An 18,014-nucleotide genomic window follows, 5' to 3' on the forward strand; every position below is an offset into this window, starting at 1 on the left:
TGAGATTTTTTCCATCTCTTTTCTAACTTTCTACAATTTTGTTTTACAATTCTGTGAGAGGGTGAAAACCATGGTGCTTTCTGGGTTTCAGTAATCTGATTAGTGATAACTGGAGCTAAAGAATGATAAATGGATTCTGAAAAATTATTCCATTTGGACCAGATTGCATCAATAAAGTCTTCCCTGGGAGAGCAAGGGAGGGTAGATAAAAGAGTTCTGGACATGCTTTCTTTCAAAAAGTAGCAGTTTTCTTCTTTGGTGGTTGAGTTGAGATAGGGGACATAAAAATAGGGAGTGAGAACTTGCCAAGATAATGATCTGACCAGGAGACCAATTGCCAGCGAACAGAATCAATAGAGGTCTGTTGGGAAGTGTGATCAAAGAAACTAACAATGTCTAAGGAGTGGCCTTTTTCGTGAGTAGGGGTGGAAGGTGAACATGTGAAAGCTAATGATTGGAGAAAATTAACAAAGTCAAGAGTGTCTGTAAGTAAGGTCTTCTAAATGTAAATTTAAGTCACCTATCACCAAAAGTCTATGAAACTTCACTGTAGCATTAGCTATCATTTCTAAAACCAAAGAAGAGGATCTATTCCAAGAAATAGGAAGTCTATAGAATAGAAGAATACCAAGCAGTTAGGAGAACATTCATCTTTAACAGATGCCAGCAAATATTCTAACTCTGGGCTACTAGCCTTTTCAAGTAGCTGAACATTAAAAAATGATTTGAATAAGAGAGCTAACCCACCACCCTTTTTATTATTTCTATGGGAAAAGAGGCCCTTAAAACCCTGAGGGCAGATATCATTTTGAGTGAAAATATTGTCTTGGGGAGATCCATGATTCAGTTATGCAAATGAAACCTGGATCAAAATCAGATAATAGATCTTTGATTATCTGTTGTTTGTTACAAACAGATCTAGCATTACAATAGAGAACTGGAACCGGTATAAGGGAATCTAATAGAGCCTTTGGTACATTATTATCTATTGAAAGAGTTTTGACAGTAATAAAATGTCTAGGATGGGCCGGTTTCTTCTGGGGAGATTTCTTATTACTTATGATAATAGGAATTTTCAAATTAGAAGTAGGGAGTCTGTCCTGTGAGGCGAATGACCCCACGGCTCTTCAGCTTTTCCACAGAAAGAAGCTGCCCGAGTTTAGTACTAAGGCGCTCCAGATCTCTCAGGACATGTCGCAGTCTTCTGTGCCAACTAACCCTCTCATGACTGGCAAAAGAAGCCCTCCAAGTCCTTTCATGAAGCCATGAAGAAGCTCACCAAGGTTCAGTGGATTTCTCCGGAGGTGAAGAGGCCTGGGTTAGCAGAAGCGTTAGCAGGGGGTGACAGAGACCTGCCTAGTTCTGATCAGAGGGTCTTATATACATGCAAACACATTTAAAACTTTGAAAAAAAAAATCAGAATAATAAGCAAAAGACCAGGAAACCGATATATAGCATAGAAAAAGGGGAATTCACTATTTGTGTGAGGTGTTAGGTGGGGCAGAATCATAGAGGAAATTAGGTAATGCATAACATACATACATAGAGATATTAAGAACTCCATCTTGAGGTAATGACTCCATTTTGTTCTCTGTCTTTCTGTATCTTCTGCTTGGCTTTACTCCATTTTGTGTTTGGTCCCTTCTGTGCCTTTGTTCATTTCCCTCATGGTCTAATTGATACCAGATGGGCTTGAGCTGGGTATATTGGGCATAGAATAAAAGCTTTCTTGCATTAAATATGAATTAAGTATATGGTGTGGATATGTGGATGAAAGGGGCCCCGAATGATGTATGTATGAAAGATATGTGAAAGAATGGTGTGTATTTCCAATATTTTATATATTTTAAACCTGAAGGAACTTTAAGGAGAAATCCTAAGGCAACATCTGGAAATAGTTAAGTTAGAATCAGAGACGCTTTCCAGTATAGGAAGGCTTCTGTTTGTATGTCTGTGAAATTTGAAACTGTCAGTTCTTGTAAAGCTCACAGCAGGGGGGAAGAGCCCCTCCTTTTTTTCTGTGCTGATAGAGGCAAGAACTTTTCAGCAGTTTGGATTCAAAGTTTCTTTGGATATGTAATAATGCATATGGATATGTAACAATGTATATTCAGAAATGAATGTAAACAAAAAATATGATATTTGAAACTTTTATTCCATGTTAAAAGGAAGTTCTTTGTCCAAATTTAAGGACAGCCTGTTAATGGATTGGTTGACAAGTAATGATGTCATGCAGGTGAGGTTGGCCAGCTGTCTAGGCCTACCCCGAGATAGAGACCTCACACTCTATATACTGGTATCAATCAATAAGTATATTTATTAACAAATCAGTAACAGCTTACAAGAATAAATCATTCAGCATATAGAGTAACAGAATGTGATCTTCAGGCCTGAGGATCCTCTGATGTCTGTTCTGCTTTCACAATCACAAAGGCTGTCTCTTATACAATTCTTGACAGCTTGAGGCCACGTTGGCACATATCATATTGTTAGTTTTTATTGGTCACTTACAAACGTCATTACATTCATCAGTTTATTAATTGGTTCATAATATCTGTGTCACACCATATGCATGTCCTGATTACCAGAAAATCTATCTTCTCCCGCATATGCCCCTTTAATCTACCACATCAGCAACTTCAAGCCATCGTCCAGTAAAAGCCTGCCCATCACAGGATATTCTTGCAAAATAATGTATTTTTATATTCTTGGTTAAGACATGTTCTCATCCTTCTCAGATCCACTTCCCTGGCATTACAGTAGATGTGACACCAGTTGCCATGTAAAAGAATAAGTTTCATTTCACTCGCTCATTTTTCGCTTGGCTTGCTGATTTCAGCAAGCATAGAGTAGTTAGAGAACTGGCGGGTAACGTAGTCAGAGTAGTTAGAGAACTGGCGGGTAACATAGCCAGAGTAGAATAGGAACTGGCGGGTAACGTAGCCAGAGTAGAATAGGAACTGGTGGGTAGCGTAGCCAGAGCAAAATATGAACTAGCGGGAAAAGTAGCTAGAATAACATAGCTATAAACTATCGGAACAGTATTTACGGCCGTTTACACTTTATCTCTCTGTGAATCTTATGTTTACTTCCTTTCAACACTCTTTTCTTCGTATAGACACTGATTCGATTGCTGGTTGAATTCTTTCCTTTATTTCTTGTGGTCTTGGGCCATGCCTGACGTTTCCTCTGCTATATCAAACTATCGCTGTTGAACCAGCTTTGACTGGTGGTTATGCTGTTTCTGTGGTCTCAGGCCATACCTGAGCTATTGCTACAAAGGTACCTGCTCTTCTGTGATCACACTGCATCATTTTGTAAGTATTCTTTCTTTCTTATGTTGTTAGTAAAGGCCTTATTAGTTTTATTTTTAGACTCATTAGTTTGTTAATCGTACAATTTGTAGTTGGATATATTGTTTATTTCTCCCATGTTGCCTGCTCCTGCAGTCTCCCACCCCAGCCTCAGTTCCTATGCTATATGACTGCATTGATACCATTGTACTGGACCCACCCCCTTATTCTCATGCTTCTCCACTTTTGCTGCTAGCGTCTCAGTCCTCCCGTTTGTACCACTCTCTGCCACTGTCAACTGCCCCTTTGCTCTCCCCAGCGCATACTCCTAACCCTAATCCTATCTCTCTACCTCCCATTGCACACCAGGTGCAATGGCAGGCAGATTGCACTCTTACAACACATACTGGTCGTTACTCTCCTGTCACGTGGGCCACTATCTCTCAGGCATTAGATGATATCTGTGAAACTATTCAACAGCAATGCACCCCGTCCCCCACTTTACAGGAAACTGTGGTTAAGCAGTGTTCCTGTCTCGGGAACCCACATCTTGAACAGGCATGCCCGCTATGTCTGATATTTCCCGCTACTCTTGCTGACATTAGGAATCCCCCTGTCTTATACTTCTCTGGCTGCCAGTGCTAGCCATGATTATTTGTCTTGTGCCCCTAGCCCTAGCCTTTCTTTCTCTTGCCTGCTCCCTCCCGATTCCATCTGCCGTTGGTTTTTCACCGGTCTTCTGTTAAGCCGTTACTTAGACAATCCTGTTTTGCTGTTCCTCATTCTGCCCCCATATTTCCTACCATTGTTGAGCAGAAAGTATACACTTCTTCTCTGCATTGTGCTTTGTGTTACCTAGCCCCTAATGATGTCACAATACTGCTTGCTTATGACGTTGCTTTCACTGACATACCTTCTTACCTTGCCCAGCTTTCTTTATTTACGCTTGATATGTTGTCTTCCTGGATTTTATTAGTGTAAGTGGTATTATCATGTGTGGCCACTATTTTGTATGGGTTTTGGCTTATTAGTTCTGTTTTTATGGGTTCATTTCTTCGCTACTGACAAGAGGGGTCTTCTGGCCTTGGTACAGCTCTGAGTCTGCGTTTTACTGTATTATTTTCAGCTTGTCATGCTGCCTGATGGCTTCCTTTGTTCTTCCGTTTATGCTGTTTGCTTTACATTTTAGCTGTTGCTTGTGTACTGGCCTGTGTAATATATGGCACTTTATGGGAAAGCGAAAGCATTGCTCTCGTTGTTTTTGTTTCCTGTTCTTTTGTGGTCACAAACCAGAGGGAAAAAAAAACAAAAACTGGGGGGGGTGAGGGGGATGAGATTGAATGAGACTGAAAGAGGAAGTATATATTTTAACTGCGTTTCAATGTTACCATAGGCTTTCATTAAACAATTATTTATTTCATATAAGTTTGCTGGATTATAAAAGATTGTTTTCTGAGAAAGAGGGAAAAAAATTTACAGAAAGGATTTGGATCACTGTTGTTTTTATATATAAAAGACAAAGAGTATTGGAAAGAAGGGATAAGAAACAAATACCGGAAGTCAATAGAAAGTGTTATGTTAGATTGGCAATGAAGGAAATATATAAGCAGATTATTGAAGTTCATAGGTTAGATAGAACTAGAGGTAGGTTATAGAAATAGTCAGAAACCACTTCACAGGTCACAGACCTGATGGGCCGCCGTGGGAGCGGACCACTGGGCGCGATGGACCTCTGGTCTGACCCAGTGGAGGCAACTTCTTATGTTCTTATAGAAAGATAGTGTACGTAGATAGGAAGGATTCGTGACAAGTGATTATGTCTAACCAAATAACTAACAGGCATTAAGTATAATAACTGGCAATGTAAAAATAAACGCACCCTTTGTCTTTCTAGGTCTGGGATTTTTAATATGGGCGTTTCCCATCACCTCACTTTTTCCCATTACTAACGATTGTTTTCTAGAGTTAGGAAAAAACAGTGCACTTTAAGAGAACACCTAATGATTTTTATGAGTACTCTGACGTCAGAGAAAGGGCGGGAGCGCCGGAAGAGGAAGCAGCGTAGACGCAGGGCTAAGAGAAGGGGCAGGACCGCCGGCAGAGGAAGCAGCAGGACGACGGTAGGCAGCTTCTACATGATGGGGGGGGAGGCTGTGGGGGTGCGAGCGGTCCTTCGGGGTGGGGGTGCGGGTGCAAGCAGTCCTTCGGGGTGGGGGTGCGAGCAGTCCTGCGGGGGGGTGAATTGGACGTCGGGGGGAACTATGTAAAAAAAAAAAAAAAAAAGGGGATAACGCGCAAGGTTATGCACGGTTTGTAAAAATTGTGTATAACGCGCGCGTTATATGCGTGAAAATACGGTATGTCTATGACTTTGCTAGATTCCCCTTTACATTTTATTTTATTTTTTAGTTTTATTATTTTCACTTTAATATGATTTAATATAGCCTATGTGTTATTATGTTTGAATTTGTAGCAGTACCATTCTTTTTATTTAGGTCAGATTCCTTGCTATGTTTTGATATTTTTACATCATATGCCACTGTAGCTATAATTCCTTTAGGTTGTCAGATATACTTCAGATATACTTATTTGATTTGAAGCACATAAATTTTAATTTCTGTTTTTTAGTGATACTACTTAGGCATAGCTGGAAACAAACTAAGCAATATATATATATATTTCATATATTTATTTCTTGTTGATTGTGATTCACTTCAGAAAGACAACTACCATATCAGATGACGCTGTTTGTTACATGAGAATCTTTTGAATGAAATGTTTCCGATATTACAGTTGCAATTCTGCTATTAGAGACTTATTTGCACACCTATGGACTAATGCTAGTTACTAAAGATATTTGAGATATCTTTGCTGAGGATTTTCCACTCGTATGAGATCCATATGAATGATGAGTCCCATTGGAAGGACCTTGTTACCAGAGAAGGAATATGATGAGTGCCTATAAACCCTAAAGACTTACCAGTAAAAACTTATTGACTGTTGCTACTAATGACCAGATGATCTTTATGGCTTTGAATTTCTACAGCTTCATTTTTGCCTCCCCACAATCATGGACTTGTTGATTTGCATTTTAACTCTTTTTATGGACTTATGCAGTATTAGTATATATATATATTTTTTTAACAACAGGCTAATTACTAGATTCATGTGTTCTGTTCAATTGTGACTTTTATACATTTTCATCCTGTTTTGACTCCCGTAATTGCGCCTTAATTATTTCCCATTTCAATTAGATTCTCTCCATCTCCTTTCTTGCTGCTAGAGCTGAGGTGAAGTGCAGTGAAGACGCAAGGATGACTTGAACCCATTCATTTCTTCTGATCCTAAGAAGTGCACTCAGTGGCGTACCAAGGGGGGGGGTGGGGGGCGGTCCGCCCCGGGTGCCAAGCCCTGAGGGGGTGCTCCTGGTCTGGTCCGGTTCCCCACCCCCTGCGCCGGGTGTCGCGTCTGGAAACAGCCTGCAGCAAGATCGCGATGCCAGCAATCTTTGCCTGCTTCGGCTGTTTCCTCCGCTAAGGTCCCGCCCCTCCTCTGACATCAGAGGAGGGGCGGGACCGCGGCGGAGGAAACAGCCGAAGCAAGCAAAGATCGCTGGCATCGTGCGATCTTGCTGCAGGCTGTTTCCCCAGGGAAATGAAGCTTGGAGGCCGGGGGAATAAGCAGTGCTTCGTGGTGGTGGTGGTGGTGGTGGTGCCGAGCGGTCCTTCGAGGTAGTGGGGGGGGGGGGGGGGGGGGGGGAGCAGCAGGCCTTCAGGGTGGGGCGGGCAGGAAGACCTTGTGGAGGGGGGGGAGACAGGCCTTCAGGGGGACAGGCCTTCAAGGGGGACAGGCAGGCCGTGGGGGGGGGCAGGCCTTCCAGGGAGGGCACAGGCCTTCAAGGGGGGGACAGGCAGGCAGGCCTTCAAGGGGGGGGGACAGGTCTTCGAGGGGGGTGTAGGCCTTCGGGGGGGGGTGCAGGCCTTCAAGAGGGGGGACAGGCCTTCAAGGGGAACAGGCAGGCAGGCCTTCAAGGGGGGGGACAGGCCTTAGAGGGGGAGGACAGGCCTTCAGGGGGGGCAGGCCTTCAAGGGGGGGGACAGACCTTCAGGGGAAGGGGGGCCCTGGTGTAGAAGTACACGGAGGGAAGGGGAAGGGGTTCAAAGAGACATGCATATGCCGGACTTTGGGTGGGAAGAAATAATGGGTCTGAAAATAGAGGAGAGAGAGAGAGATGATGGACATGGGTTTTAGGGAGGGAAGGAACAGAAAGGGAGAGAAGTTGGACATAAGGGATGGTGTGGAGAGGGGGATAGAGATACTGGTTAGGAGGGTAGTTGGGAAAAGAAAGGGAGAGATGGTGGACCCTGGGGTGGTGGGGAAGGAGGGAGAGCTTCTGGATGAAAGGGTAGTTAAGAAAAGGTGGATCTGTGGAGGGAGACAAAAAAAGGAAAGATGCCAGACATCCAGGGGAGGGAAGGGAAACGGAAGGGGATGACAGAGATGGCAGACGGATGGTTAGCACGGAGAAAGAAGAAAGAAGGAGACCCTGGCAAGCAAGTTATCAGAAGACAACCAGAGCCTTGGACCAACAAGATTTGAAAAATAACCAGACAACAAAAAGGTAGAAAAACTAATTTTATTTTCTGTTTTGTGATTACAATATGTCAGATTTGAAATGTGTATCCTGCCAGAGCTGGTGTTAGACCGCAAACGTGAGCTAGGATTTAACAGAGAGAGGAAAAGTCCTTTTGTTTCTTTATTTTGTTTACAACACAGCGCCAGTGTGGTTAGGAGAAGCCAAAGGGGGGTAAAAAAGCTATAAAATAAACACACCAGGATGTTTGAAAAAAACACCCAATTGGGCAGGAAAATTGAATCGATAAACCAATTCAATAGGCTGAATCGAATCGAAATTTTTTTCCTGAATCTGGCAGCACTAGTTTGCGCTACTGTCTTAGACTTTAGGACCTGGGATTTGGGAGAGATGGCATCCTCAGTACTTTATAATGCAAGTGAAATGAGGATTTGGTCAGATTTTTGAAGGGTCTGCACTCTGCAGAAGAAAAATATTGTATAGGCCGGGGACATGAGACAGCAGGAAATGGGAACTTTTCTTCCTTCTATTTTTGTGAATGGAAAGGCTGAGGATGTCAGAGAGTTCAGTTAAAATATGTGCTTTATAAGAAAATATAATAATGTGTTTTATAAAGTTTATAGCATTGCTGGCCTACCCGGTGAGGTGTTCCTAGTGGTGGTGGCGGCAGTGTGTCAATGTGTTGAGAGGAAGAGGTGATCTGGGAAATTCTGCTGAGCAAACTCCGGGCCCATTTCCACCCCCCAGTTAGTCCACTCCACTCAACTGGTTCACACACTGAGTGGGTCTTTGGGTGTTGTTCCTGGGTAGTTGTTTTGGGATCTCTTCCAGTGGTTTGTCAGTATCTCCTTCTGGTCCAAGGAAGGAAACTTTGTTAACCTTAGCACTGACCTACAGAATATGTTTGTAACAGCGCTGCTTGTGTGTGGCATTAGTCTATGTAATGATCGAAAGAAAAAACCAGACCTTTGCACATTTTTGCACTATATGATGGGTGTATGAGGAGATTCACATTTCCTGCACAGCTAAGTCCGTGTGAAATTACCTTGTGCTGTATTTGACATCTAGCAAAGTCTCTGTTTGGAAGGAAAGATCTCAGCTTAAAAATGAAGTGGCACAAGTTATGGTAAAAGCAGATAGCGTAGCTGGTTTTAAGAAAGGTTTGGACAAATTCCTGGAGGAAAAGTCCATAGTCTGTTATTAAGACATGGGGGAAACATCTGCTTGCCCTGGATAGGTAGCATGGAATGTTGCTACTCTTTGGGTTTTGACCAGGTACTAGTGACCTGGATTGGCTTCCGTGAGAATGGGTTACTGGGCATGATGGACCATTGGTCTGACCCAGTTAGGCTATTCTTATGTTATGTTCTCATCTGTAGGAGCCTTTGTTTTCACTTCTTATTTTAATGTATTTTTTTTCTGAGAACTTATCAGTGTTTTTTATAATGGGAACAAAAATGGAAGAGAATTAATGTGTGTGGAATGGGGGGGTAACTAATTTCTTCAGCTAAATAATTCAATCCACCTCAACCAAACATAGGAGAACTCATGCACCATTCACACACCCTCCAACCAAAAACGTCAAAAGAAAAAAACAGTTCGACAACCTCCGGGCCCAGAGTTTGCTGAAACACTCGACCCCCAACTCTACAACCTATTGACCTCGACCACAAACTACAAAACCTTCAAAAAAGAAATAAAAACCCTTCTATTCAAAAAACACATAAAACCAAACTAACACAATCAGAACTGTCCCAAGCATATGTACTTTTGATGTCATGACAATTCAGACATAATTTATGTTATGGTATGGTATATTTGGAATAATGGTTACATATATGAGGTTCAATAAAAGAAAATTTTCACTGCCTGTTTCTATTATGACCATTTATTCAGTTTCATGGTTATTCAAAAAATATTTTTTTACATGGGGGGGGGGGTCAAAAAATTATGGGCCCCGGGTGCCACATACCCTAGGTACGCCTACAGACTATGATAACGAGAACTGATGTGGTTACCTGGATTTCCAATTTGGCCTATGAACATAACCTGATAACGTTTGGACCCAGCCGAGTCTGCATTGATCCCAGCTATTTTGGAAGGGCATAGAGATAATCTAACTTGTTAATTTATCCTTTTATCCCTTTTTGATATAGCAACTTCTCCAAACTCGGGCATAAGCCATAGACGTAGACTTCTTGTTTGTTTGCAGCAGAGTAGCAATAACCTGTTCCATAAATCCCTTACGCCTCAGCCTCGACTGCTCAATAGCCAGGCCATAAGAGCAAAGCGGCAGGGATCTTCCATCCAAATTGGCCCCTGTGTCAGTAAGTTCAATGTCACCGGAAGCTGGAGGGGAACCCCTGTCACCAGTCCCAGCAGATCCGCATACCACAGACGGACAGGGCCAGATTAAAGGGTAGGCCTAGTAGACCTCGGGCCCGAAAATATCAGGGGGACCCCAGGGCTGGCGTTAGGGGGGGAGCAAACAGGGTAGGGGGCCTCCAACTGCCTAGTAAGGTCAGTTTCCCTCCATTCCATCGCTGCCCTCTTGCCCACAGTTGCAAGCAAATTGAATCCAGGCAGTGAGGCTCTAACACGGCATGGGCTGGCTTCCCTTCTCATCCAAAACAGGAAGATACGTCATTCCTGTTTTGGACGAGAAGGGGAGCCAGCCCGCTCAGTGTTAAGAGTTCCCCCGCCTGAGTTCAGTTTGCTCAAACATTGCGCGCGCCGGCTTCCCTGTAACAAGCCGCCTAAACCAGAAAATTAATGGTATGCTTTTTTTTTTTTTAAGGGAATACAGTGCTATTGTGAATGCGGGAGTTGTGATTTAGAGTTCCTGCAATCCCGGAAATGACATCATCTAACTGGGGTTTAAATTTTCACTCCGATTTATGCTGTTCCAGGCGCCATGGCAGTTTGGTCAGTGCTTGGCCCATCTCCATTCACCCGATGCAGCTTTATTTTCCGGCAAAATAAGGACCTTTGTCGGGAGTTGAAGGAGCATACTTGGCTAAATATTGAAGCTGGAGAACCATCCGAGTAACACTGGGTATTTAAGAAACCAGAGAATATCTTCAAATGAGTTCAGATAAGTGACTGGCATGCCCACATGACTGGCGTTTGTCATTGCTGTGGTTTATTTGAAATGTTAAAAGTCAAATGTGGATTTTTTTGCCTATGATAACAATTTGGCAGCTATATTGTACTGTATGTAAACTGCATTGGGTTTGATGAATGTAGGACTTAGTGCTGGCTGTGTGTAAGTGAGATTTGCTAAGCTCACCACCGAGAGCCTCTGCCTTAGTGAAGTGAAAAGGACTATGAACTATGTTGGGTTTTTTTCTCCCTTTGCTGGGGAGAGTTTAGCCGCTGATTGTTTCAGTGGGAGTTGTGGGGCTGAATCCACAGAAGATCCTTTGGGTTGGGATTGCGGGGCCATTGTTGGCAAGTTTTGTTAGTGGATTCAACAACTCCCCTCCCCCACCAGCGTGCTTGAGTTGGTAGGGAAAGCCTGTTTAGATCCAGGCAGGCACAGTGTGCTTATCGGGACAAATTGACTTTTATAACTAGTAAAAACTCACCAATTATTATTTTCTCTTTGTGTGAAAGAAGCTGGTGAGAAGAGTGATGATACTTACCCTGAGGAAAGGGTGGAACTGGATTTGTGCTGCCTTGGCAGCCAGCTAAAATGAACTGTTTGTGTTTGTTTTACTTTTTGATTTTGGACTTTGGACATCAGCTACATTGATGAACACAACTTCCTTGCTGAATAAAGCCTTATTTTTTTTTTTTTAAGAACTGTGCTATCCTGACTTTGTTTTCCTGACATTGTTACAACCAGCAGGGCCTTCACGCTTGGAAGGCACGCCAAAGTTTGTGTTTTGCACACTGCCCAGTAGCCATTCCATAATCCGGTACCGGAGTGTGCCACCGCCACCTGAACTTTGAGGGGAATTGTATGCTAACTCTTTAGCTACTTCATCCTGTAGAAAGTCAAGAATGTGCGACAGGGAAGCCTGAAAAAGGAAAAGACCCTGCTGACTACACAAAGACTCAAATATTCTCCAAACTCACCCTGAAGACGGTCTTTCTGGTAGCTATGGCATCTATGCATAGGGTGTTGGAGTTACAGGCTCTGTCCTGCAGGGATCCCTTTCTGCATTTCTCAGCTGCCAGGGTGTCTGTGCAGACGGTTCTTTTGTTTCTTCTTAAGGTGGTTTCATCTTTTCATGTCAATCAGTTTCTTTTTCTTCTCTCTTTCCAAGAGGAGAATTATAGGTCACACTTGCATACATTGCAATTTCTCAACGTACAAAGGATACTACTGCATTATCCTCAGGTTACTAATGACTTTGGCATTCAGATCACCCCTTTGTCTTGTTCTCCGGCCCAAAGAAGGGTATGGCGGTTTCCAAGGCTTCGGTGGCCCGTTGGGTCAGGGAGGCCATTTATTCCGCCTATTTGCTGGCGGGGAAGCCGGTTCTGATGGAGCTGCGTGCTCACTCCACTAGAGCAGTTGCTACTTCCTGGGCAGAGTCCAGGGGTTTTCCTTGGAGATTTATAGGGCCGCGAAGTGGTCCTCCTCTAATATGTTCTCCAGGCATTACCGTTTGGATATGACCGTGCACGGGGAGGCCTCCTTTGGCGCATCGGTTCTCGCAGATGTTGCTTTGGCTTCCCACCCTGTTTGAGGATTGCTTTGCTACATCCCACTAGTCTCTGGATTCATCTGCTGCTGTTACTAAGGAAAGAAAAATTATGCCTTACAGCAGATGAATCCAGAGCACCGCCTGTTCTGGATTTTTGTTTTCTGCGGTTGTTTCCCTTTTGGAAGGTTTTGTTGTTTGGTAAGGACTGTTTGGTAAGGTCTGTTTGGTGTTTTCTGCGGTTGGTTGTTATTGGTATTTGTTTGGACCTGGTTCAGGGAAAGAAGTTTTTTCTATATAGATAGTTGTGTGGTTCCTGATGCTTGGGCAAAGAGCGATACTAAATGGCCGAGAGAGATCCCATCCAAGAGGAGAACCTGCAATTCAGTTCTCTATCTCCACCTGCTGGTAGATGTGCAGTATCCCACTAGTCTCTGGATTCATCTGCTATGTCTAAAGAAAAGAAAATTATCAGGTAAGGCATAATTTTTCCATATAATCACATTCAAAATAATGAATAAGAAAGAACCAATGATAATATTTCAAATTATTTTCTAATATAAAATTGAATAGAATATTGAATTGAATAAATAAATAAATCCTTTGTGTTTGATTTAACAAAACACAATTTAAATTTAAAACTGGAAGGAAAAGATCAGATCATTATGAACATGTGTGATCAAGTTAAAGCATTCCAAAGTAAGTTAGTTCTTTGGGAAAAGCAGTTGAAAAATGAAGATTTAATGCATTTTCTGACATGCAACAAACAAATCAAGTTAGGTAAAATTGCATTGTATCAAAAATACACAGAAAAAAATTTTAAGCCTTAGAACTGAGTTTGAAACAAGATTTGCAAATTCTAAATCTTCAGAAGACAAGCTCTGTTTGGTTTCTTCGATTTTCTCAATAAATATAGAATACATAGGCAGTGGAACGCTTTTTTGTTTGGGAGGCCCAAAAGCTCCACTCAGACTCCACCCAAGCTCCGCCCCTGACCCCACCCCCATAATAATGATACTAATAATTGTAATACAATTTTTTCCATTCATTTTTCAAATATACACACAGTATAATCTTATTAACACCACATAATGGTTAACCACAAAATTAAACTACACAAAGCACACTGTATGCTTCTCAACATTCATTCCTACCCGAACACCTGGCCTGGGTCACACATGTAGAACACAGATAATAACCCCTATGCAAACACAGGACCACAAACTAAAAGTACTAATATACACAAATGAAACCCTAAGATACCAGACTCTTCATGCATTATAACATCTGAGAAATAGAAAGAAATTAATTTATTCCTGAACAGTGCAAAATATAGATAGCAGATATAAATTCTCAAAACTGATACATTTCAGTCAGTAAATTGAATATAAAATCATATTCCCTATCTTTGTTGTCTGGTAATCTAATCATCATTTCCCAATCTCTGATTGCACTTCTGTCTGACTGTGCTCTTGCGTTTCCATGGCATTCTTATCCATTTGCTGTTTTTATCTCCTTCACTTTCTGTCCTACATTCATCTTTGGCATTAACTTTTAACATTCAACTTTCTTACATTTTTCTGCTTTCTTCTCAAAATCTACTTTTCCATGTCTTACCTTCCCTTCTATCCATGTGTACCATCTTCTCTCTCTTTTTTCTCCCCTATTCCTATCTATCCTATAAAAATCATTTCTTTTATCTTTTTTCCCTGCCACTCATTGCTGTGCACCATCTCCTCCCTCTCTCTCTCCAGTGGTCTGAAATCTCTGTCTTCCCCTTATCTCCTGATATGGTCTGGCATCTTTCGCCTCTCCCATGGTCTGGCATATCTCTCTCCTTCCCTCCCTCTTCCCATGGTCTAACATCTCTCTCCTTTCCTTCCAGTAGTCTGGTATCTTTCTTCTCTCCTTCCTTTCTCTGGACTGGCATCTCTCTTTCCCCATCCAGTGGTCTGACAGCTCTCTCTCTCCTTCCATTACCCTTCTCCAGAATCTGACATCTCTCCCTTCTTTGAGTCATCTGTCTTCCCTCCCAGTGTAATATTTATCTTTCCCTCCTCTCCACCACTATCATGTCCAACAATTCTCCCTCTTTCTTCCTTTCCCCATGTATATCATTTCTCTTTCCCTCCCACTCCATTCACCTATGTACAACAATTTTCTTTTTCTCTTCCTTCCCCCACTGGCAGCATCTCTCTTTCTCTCCCTTCCCAGCACCCCATCCATGCAGCATCTATCCTTTCCAACCCCCAAGCCTGTGCATCTGTAATTTCCAACCCCCTCCCAGTCTGTGCAGCATCTGTCCTTCCCAACCCCCTCCTAGTCTGTGCAGCATCTGTCCTTCCCAATCACCTCCCAGCCTGTACATCTGTCCTTCCATGCCTCCCTAGCCCAGCCCGTGCAGCATCTGTCCTTCCCAACCTCTCCCATCCCGAGCAACATCTGTTCTTCCCTGCTACCCCCCCCCCTCCAGCATCTGTTCTCCCCGTTTTCCCAATCCCCAGCCCATGGCATGCACACCATGCAGCATATGTTGTACTTTCCTTCTTGCCTTCTAGCGGGACCCTGCAGCACGAACTCTTCAGCTCTGGACTCCCCCACACCTGCCCCCTCCCAGGTCATTGTTATTTTAAATGTTCCGGCAGCCACAGCGTAGCGTCCAGGAGATGAGCCTTCTGCCGTCAGCCTGCCCCGTAAGTCTTAATTCAGCAGTGACTTCTTGTTCCCACTTAGGCGGCCGGCTCCTGAATTAAGACTTCCGGGGCAGGTCGATGGCAGAAGGCTCATCTCTGGGACACTGCACCATGGCTGCCGAAACATTTAAAATAACAGTGACCCGGGGTGGGGAGGGGGGCGCAGGTGTGGGGGAGTCCGGAGCTCAGGTTGCAGTTCAGGTTGAAATGAGGGATGAGGTAGCTCAGAGATAGACCAAATACAGTTTTGTAGCAAAAGCACGCAAACTTGAATAGGATTCTAGATTCAAAAGGTAGCCAATGTAGTTTGTGGTAGAAAGGGGTAATGTGTTCCCATTTGTTCAAGCCAAATATTATGCGGACGGCTGTGTTCTGGATCAGTTTCAGTCTCCTGATGGTTTTCTTTGTGGAGACCAAGTAAATGATATTGCAGTAGTCTAGGATGCTGAGAATGGAGGATTGTACTAACAGGCGGAATGAGGTGTCGTCAAAGTATTTTTTTTATGGTGCGTAGTTTCCAGAGCACAGAGATGCATTTCCTGACTGTAATATTAGTATGTTTTTCAAGGGATAGATGTTTGTCTAGGGTGACTCCCAGTACTTTTAAGGTTTGTTCGAGGGGGAAAGCCGTTCCTTTCACTTGAATTGTGGTGTCTTTGATTTTTGTTCTACCTTTGTCTTCTCTGGTTTCTGTTTTCCTCATCTTCTTGTTACTCTCTTCCTTCCATCCACTGTCTGCCATCTCTCTGCCCCTATATGGCATCTTCTCTCCTTCTATGCCCCAGAAACAGTATGCCTTCCCTTCCATCTCTCCCTTCACCCCCATTGGTCTAGCATCCAACTTCTTTCCTTCCCTCCTCCAATGGTCTGGCATTTCACTCTCTCCTCTCCCTTCCCCCCACTTCCATCAGCATCTGCCCTCTTTCTTTCCCTCCAACCCAATTCCATCCAGAATCCTTTCCCCTTATGTCTCTCTCCCCTTTTCCTGCACATCAATTCCATCAGCATCTGTCTCCTTTCTCTCCCTCCAACCCAATTCCATCCAGTATTTTTTTCCCTTATGGCTCTCTCCCCTTTCCCTGCACATCAATTCCATCAGCATCTGCCACCTTTCTCTCACTCCACCACCCTTCCATACCATCCTGCCCCACCACCCTTCTATACAAACCTGCCCCCTTTCTCTCCCTCCACCACCCTTCCATACCACCCTGCCCCCTTTCTCTCCTCCACCACCCTTCCATTTGCCTTTCTCTCTCCCTCCAAACCAATGCCATGCAGCAAGGTCCCACGATGACTACAGCTGCTGGCTCTGCTCTGGAAGAAGTAAATGACGTTGGAGTGGGTGAACCGGCAGACGCGGGGAGTTGCTGCAAGGTCCCACGATGGCTGCGGCTGCCAGTCCACCCCTCTCCGACGTCACTTATTTCTTCCAGAGCAGAGCCGGCAGCCGCAGTCATCGCGGGACCTTGCAGCAACTCCCCATGTCTGCCGGTCCACCCCTCTTTGACATCACTTACTTTTTTCCAGCAGAGCCGGTAGATGTAGTCATCACAGAACCTTCCTGCACCTCAGCGTGGCTGCTGACTCTGTACGTCAGAGGGGAGGGACCGGCAGCTTCGCTGAGGTGCAGGTCCCGTGGCAGAGTAGGGTGGGAGGTTCCGTGGCGGTCTTTCCCCACCGCCACTGAGCCGGATTGGCAATTTTGAGAGAGGCCACGGCCCCTGTGGGACCTCCTCCCCCCATTCCTGTGCCTTTGATAGAATCAGTACCTAATCATATGAAAATGGAAGTAACTGAGATCCAGTGTAATTCATATTTGAAGACATAAGAACATAAGACAAAATACAGTAACATTTGCTTGCTTGAATTTTACAAATATTTGCCAACCAGGTTTTAAAATACAATGGTACCTTGGTTTACAAGCATAATTTGTTCCAGAAGCATGCTCGTAATTCAAAGTATTCGTATATAAGAACATATCAAAGCAACTTTCCCCATAGGCCATAATGGAAACGTGACAATTTGTTCCACAACCCAAAAGGTGCCGAGGAAGTGGCGAGGGGTGGCCCAGGGGTGTGTACCGTCGGGTGCCAGGTGCTACAGCGCCGTCTGAAGGAAACGCCTCCTCTGTCCGCCAGCCACTTGAGAACCCCTGAGCCCACGCAGTGCCACTTTGGGGGGATGCCTCTTCTGTCTGCCAGCCGCTGGAGAACCCCTGAGCCCACACAGCACCGCTTAAGGGGGATTCCTCTTCCGTCCACCAGTCAGCCTTCCATTCCGGGTGCCTTCCTTATGTTGGAGAGCCTCTGTCTGAACCCACGCAGCCGAGTGCCGTCCCATCACGCACAACGTCGATGATTGACATAAGGAAGTCACCGGCGTAGAAGGCTGACCGGCGGACAGAAGAGGAATCCCCCTGAAGCAGCGCTCATTTATCGAGGCGATGCTCGGTTTGCGAGACAAAAGTTTGCTGAGTGTTTTGCTCGTCTTGCAAAACACTCGTAAACCGCATTATTCGCAAACTGAGGTTCCACTGTACTTGAAAACTTGCGTATGAAATTATTTCCATGTTTGGAAGTACTTATCCATGCCAGCAGATATTTACATTTATGAAAGAAAATAAATCTCCTATCAGATCCAGAATCACCGACATTCACCTTGGGTCAGTTTTAAAAGTAATTACTGCAGACAAGATTTTCCCCAAAGTAAGAAAAATAGTTGCAGAGAAGAGATGCTAAGTGTCAGGAAGAAAACATTAATTTTATCGTTACTCATTCTTTT

This window comes from Geotrypetes seraphini, chromosome 1 (genome assembly GCF_902459505.1).
Source record: "Geotrypetes seraphini chromosome 1, aGeoSer1.1, whole genome shotgun sequence".
Taxonomy (NCBI): domain Eukaryota; kingdom Metazoa; phylum Chordata; class Amphibia; order Gymnophiona; family Dermophiidae; genus Geotrypetes; species Geotrypetes seraphini.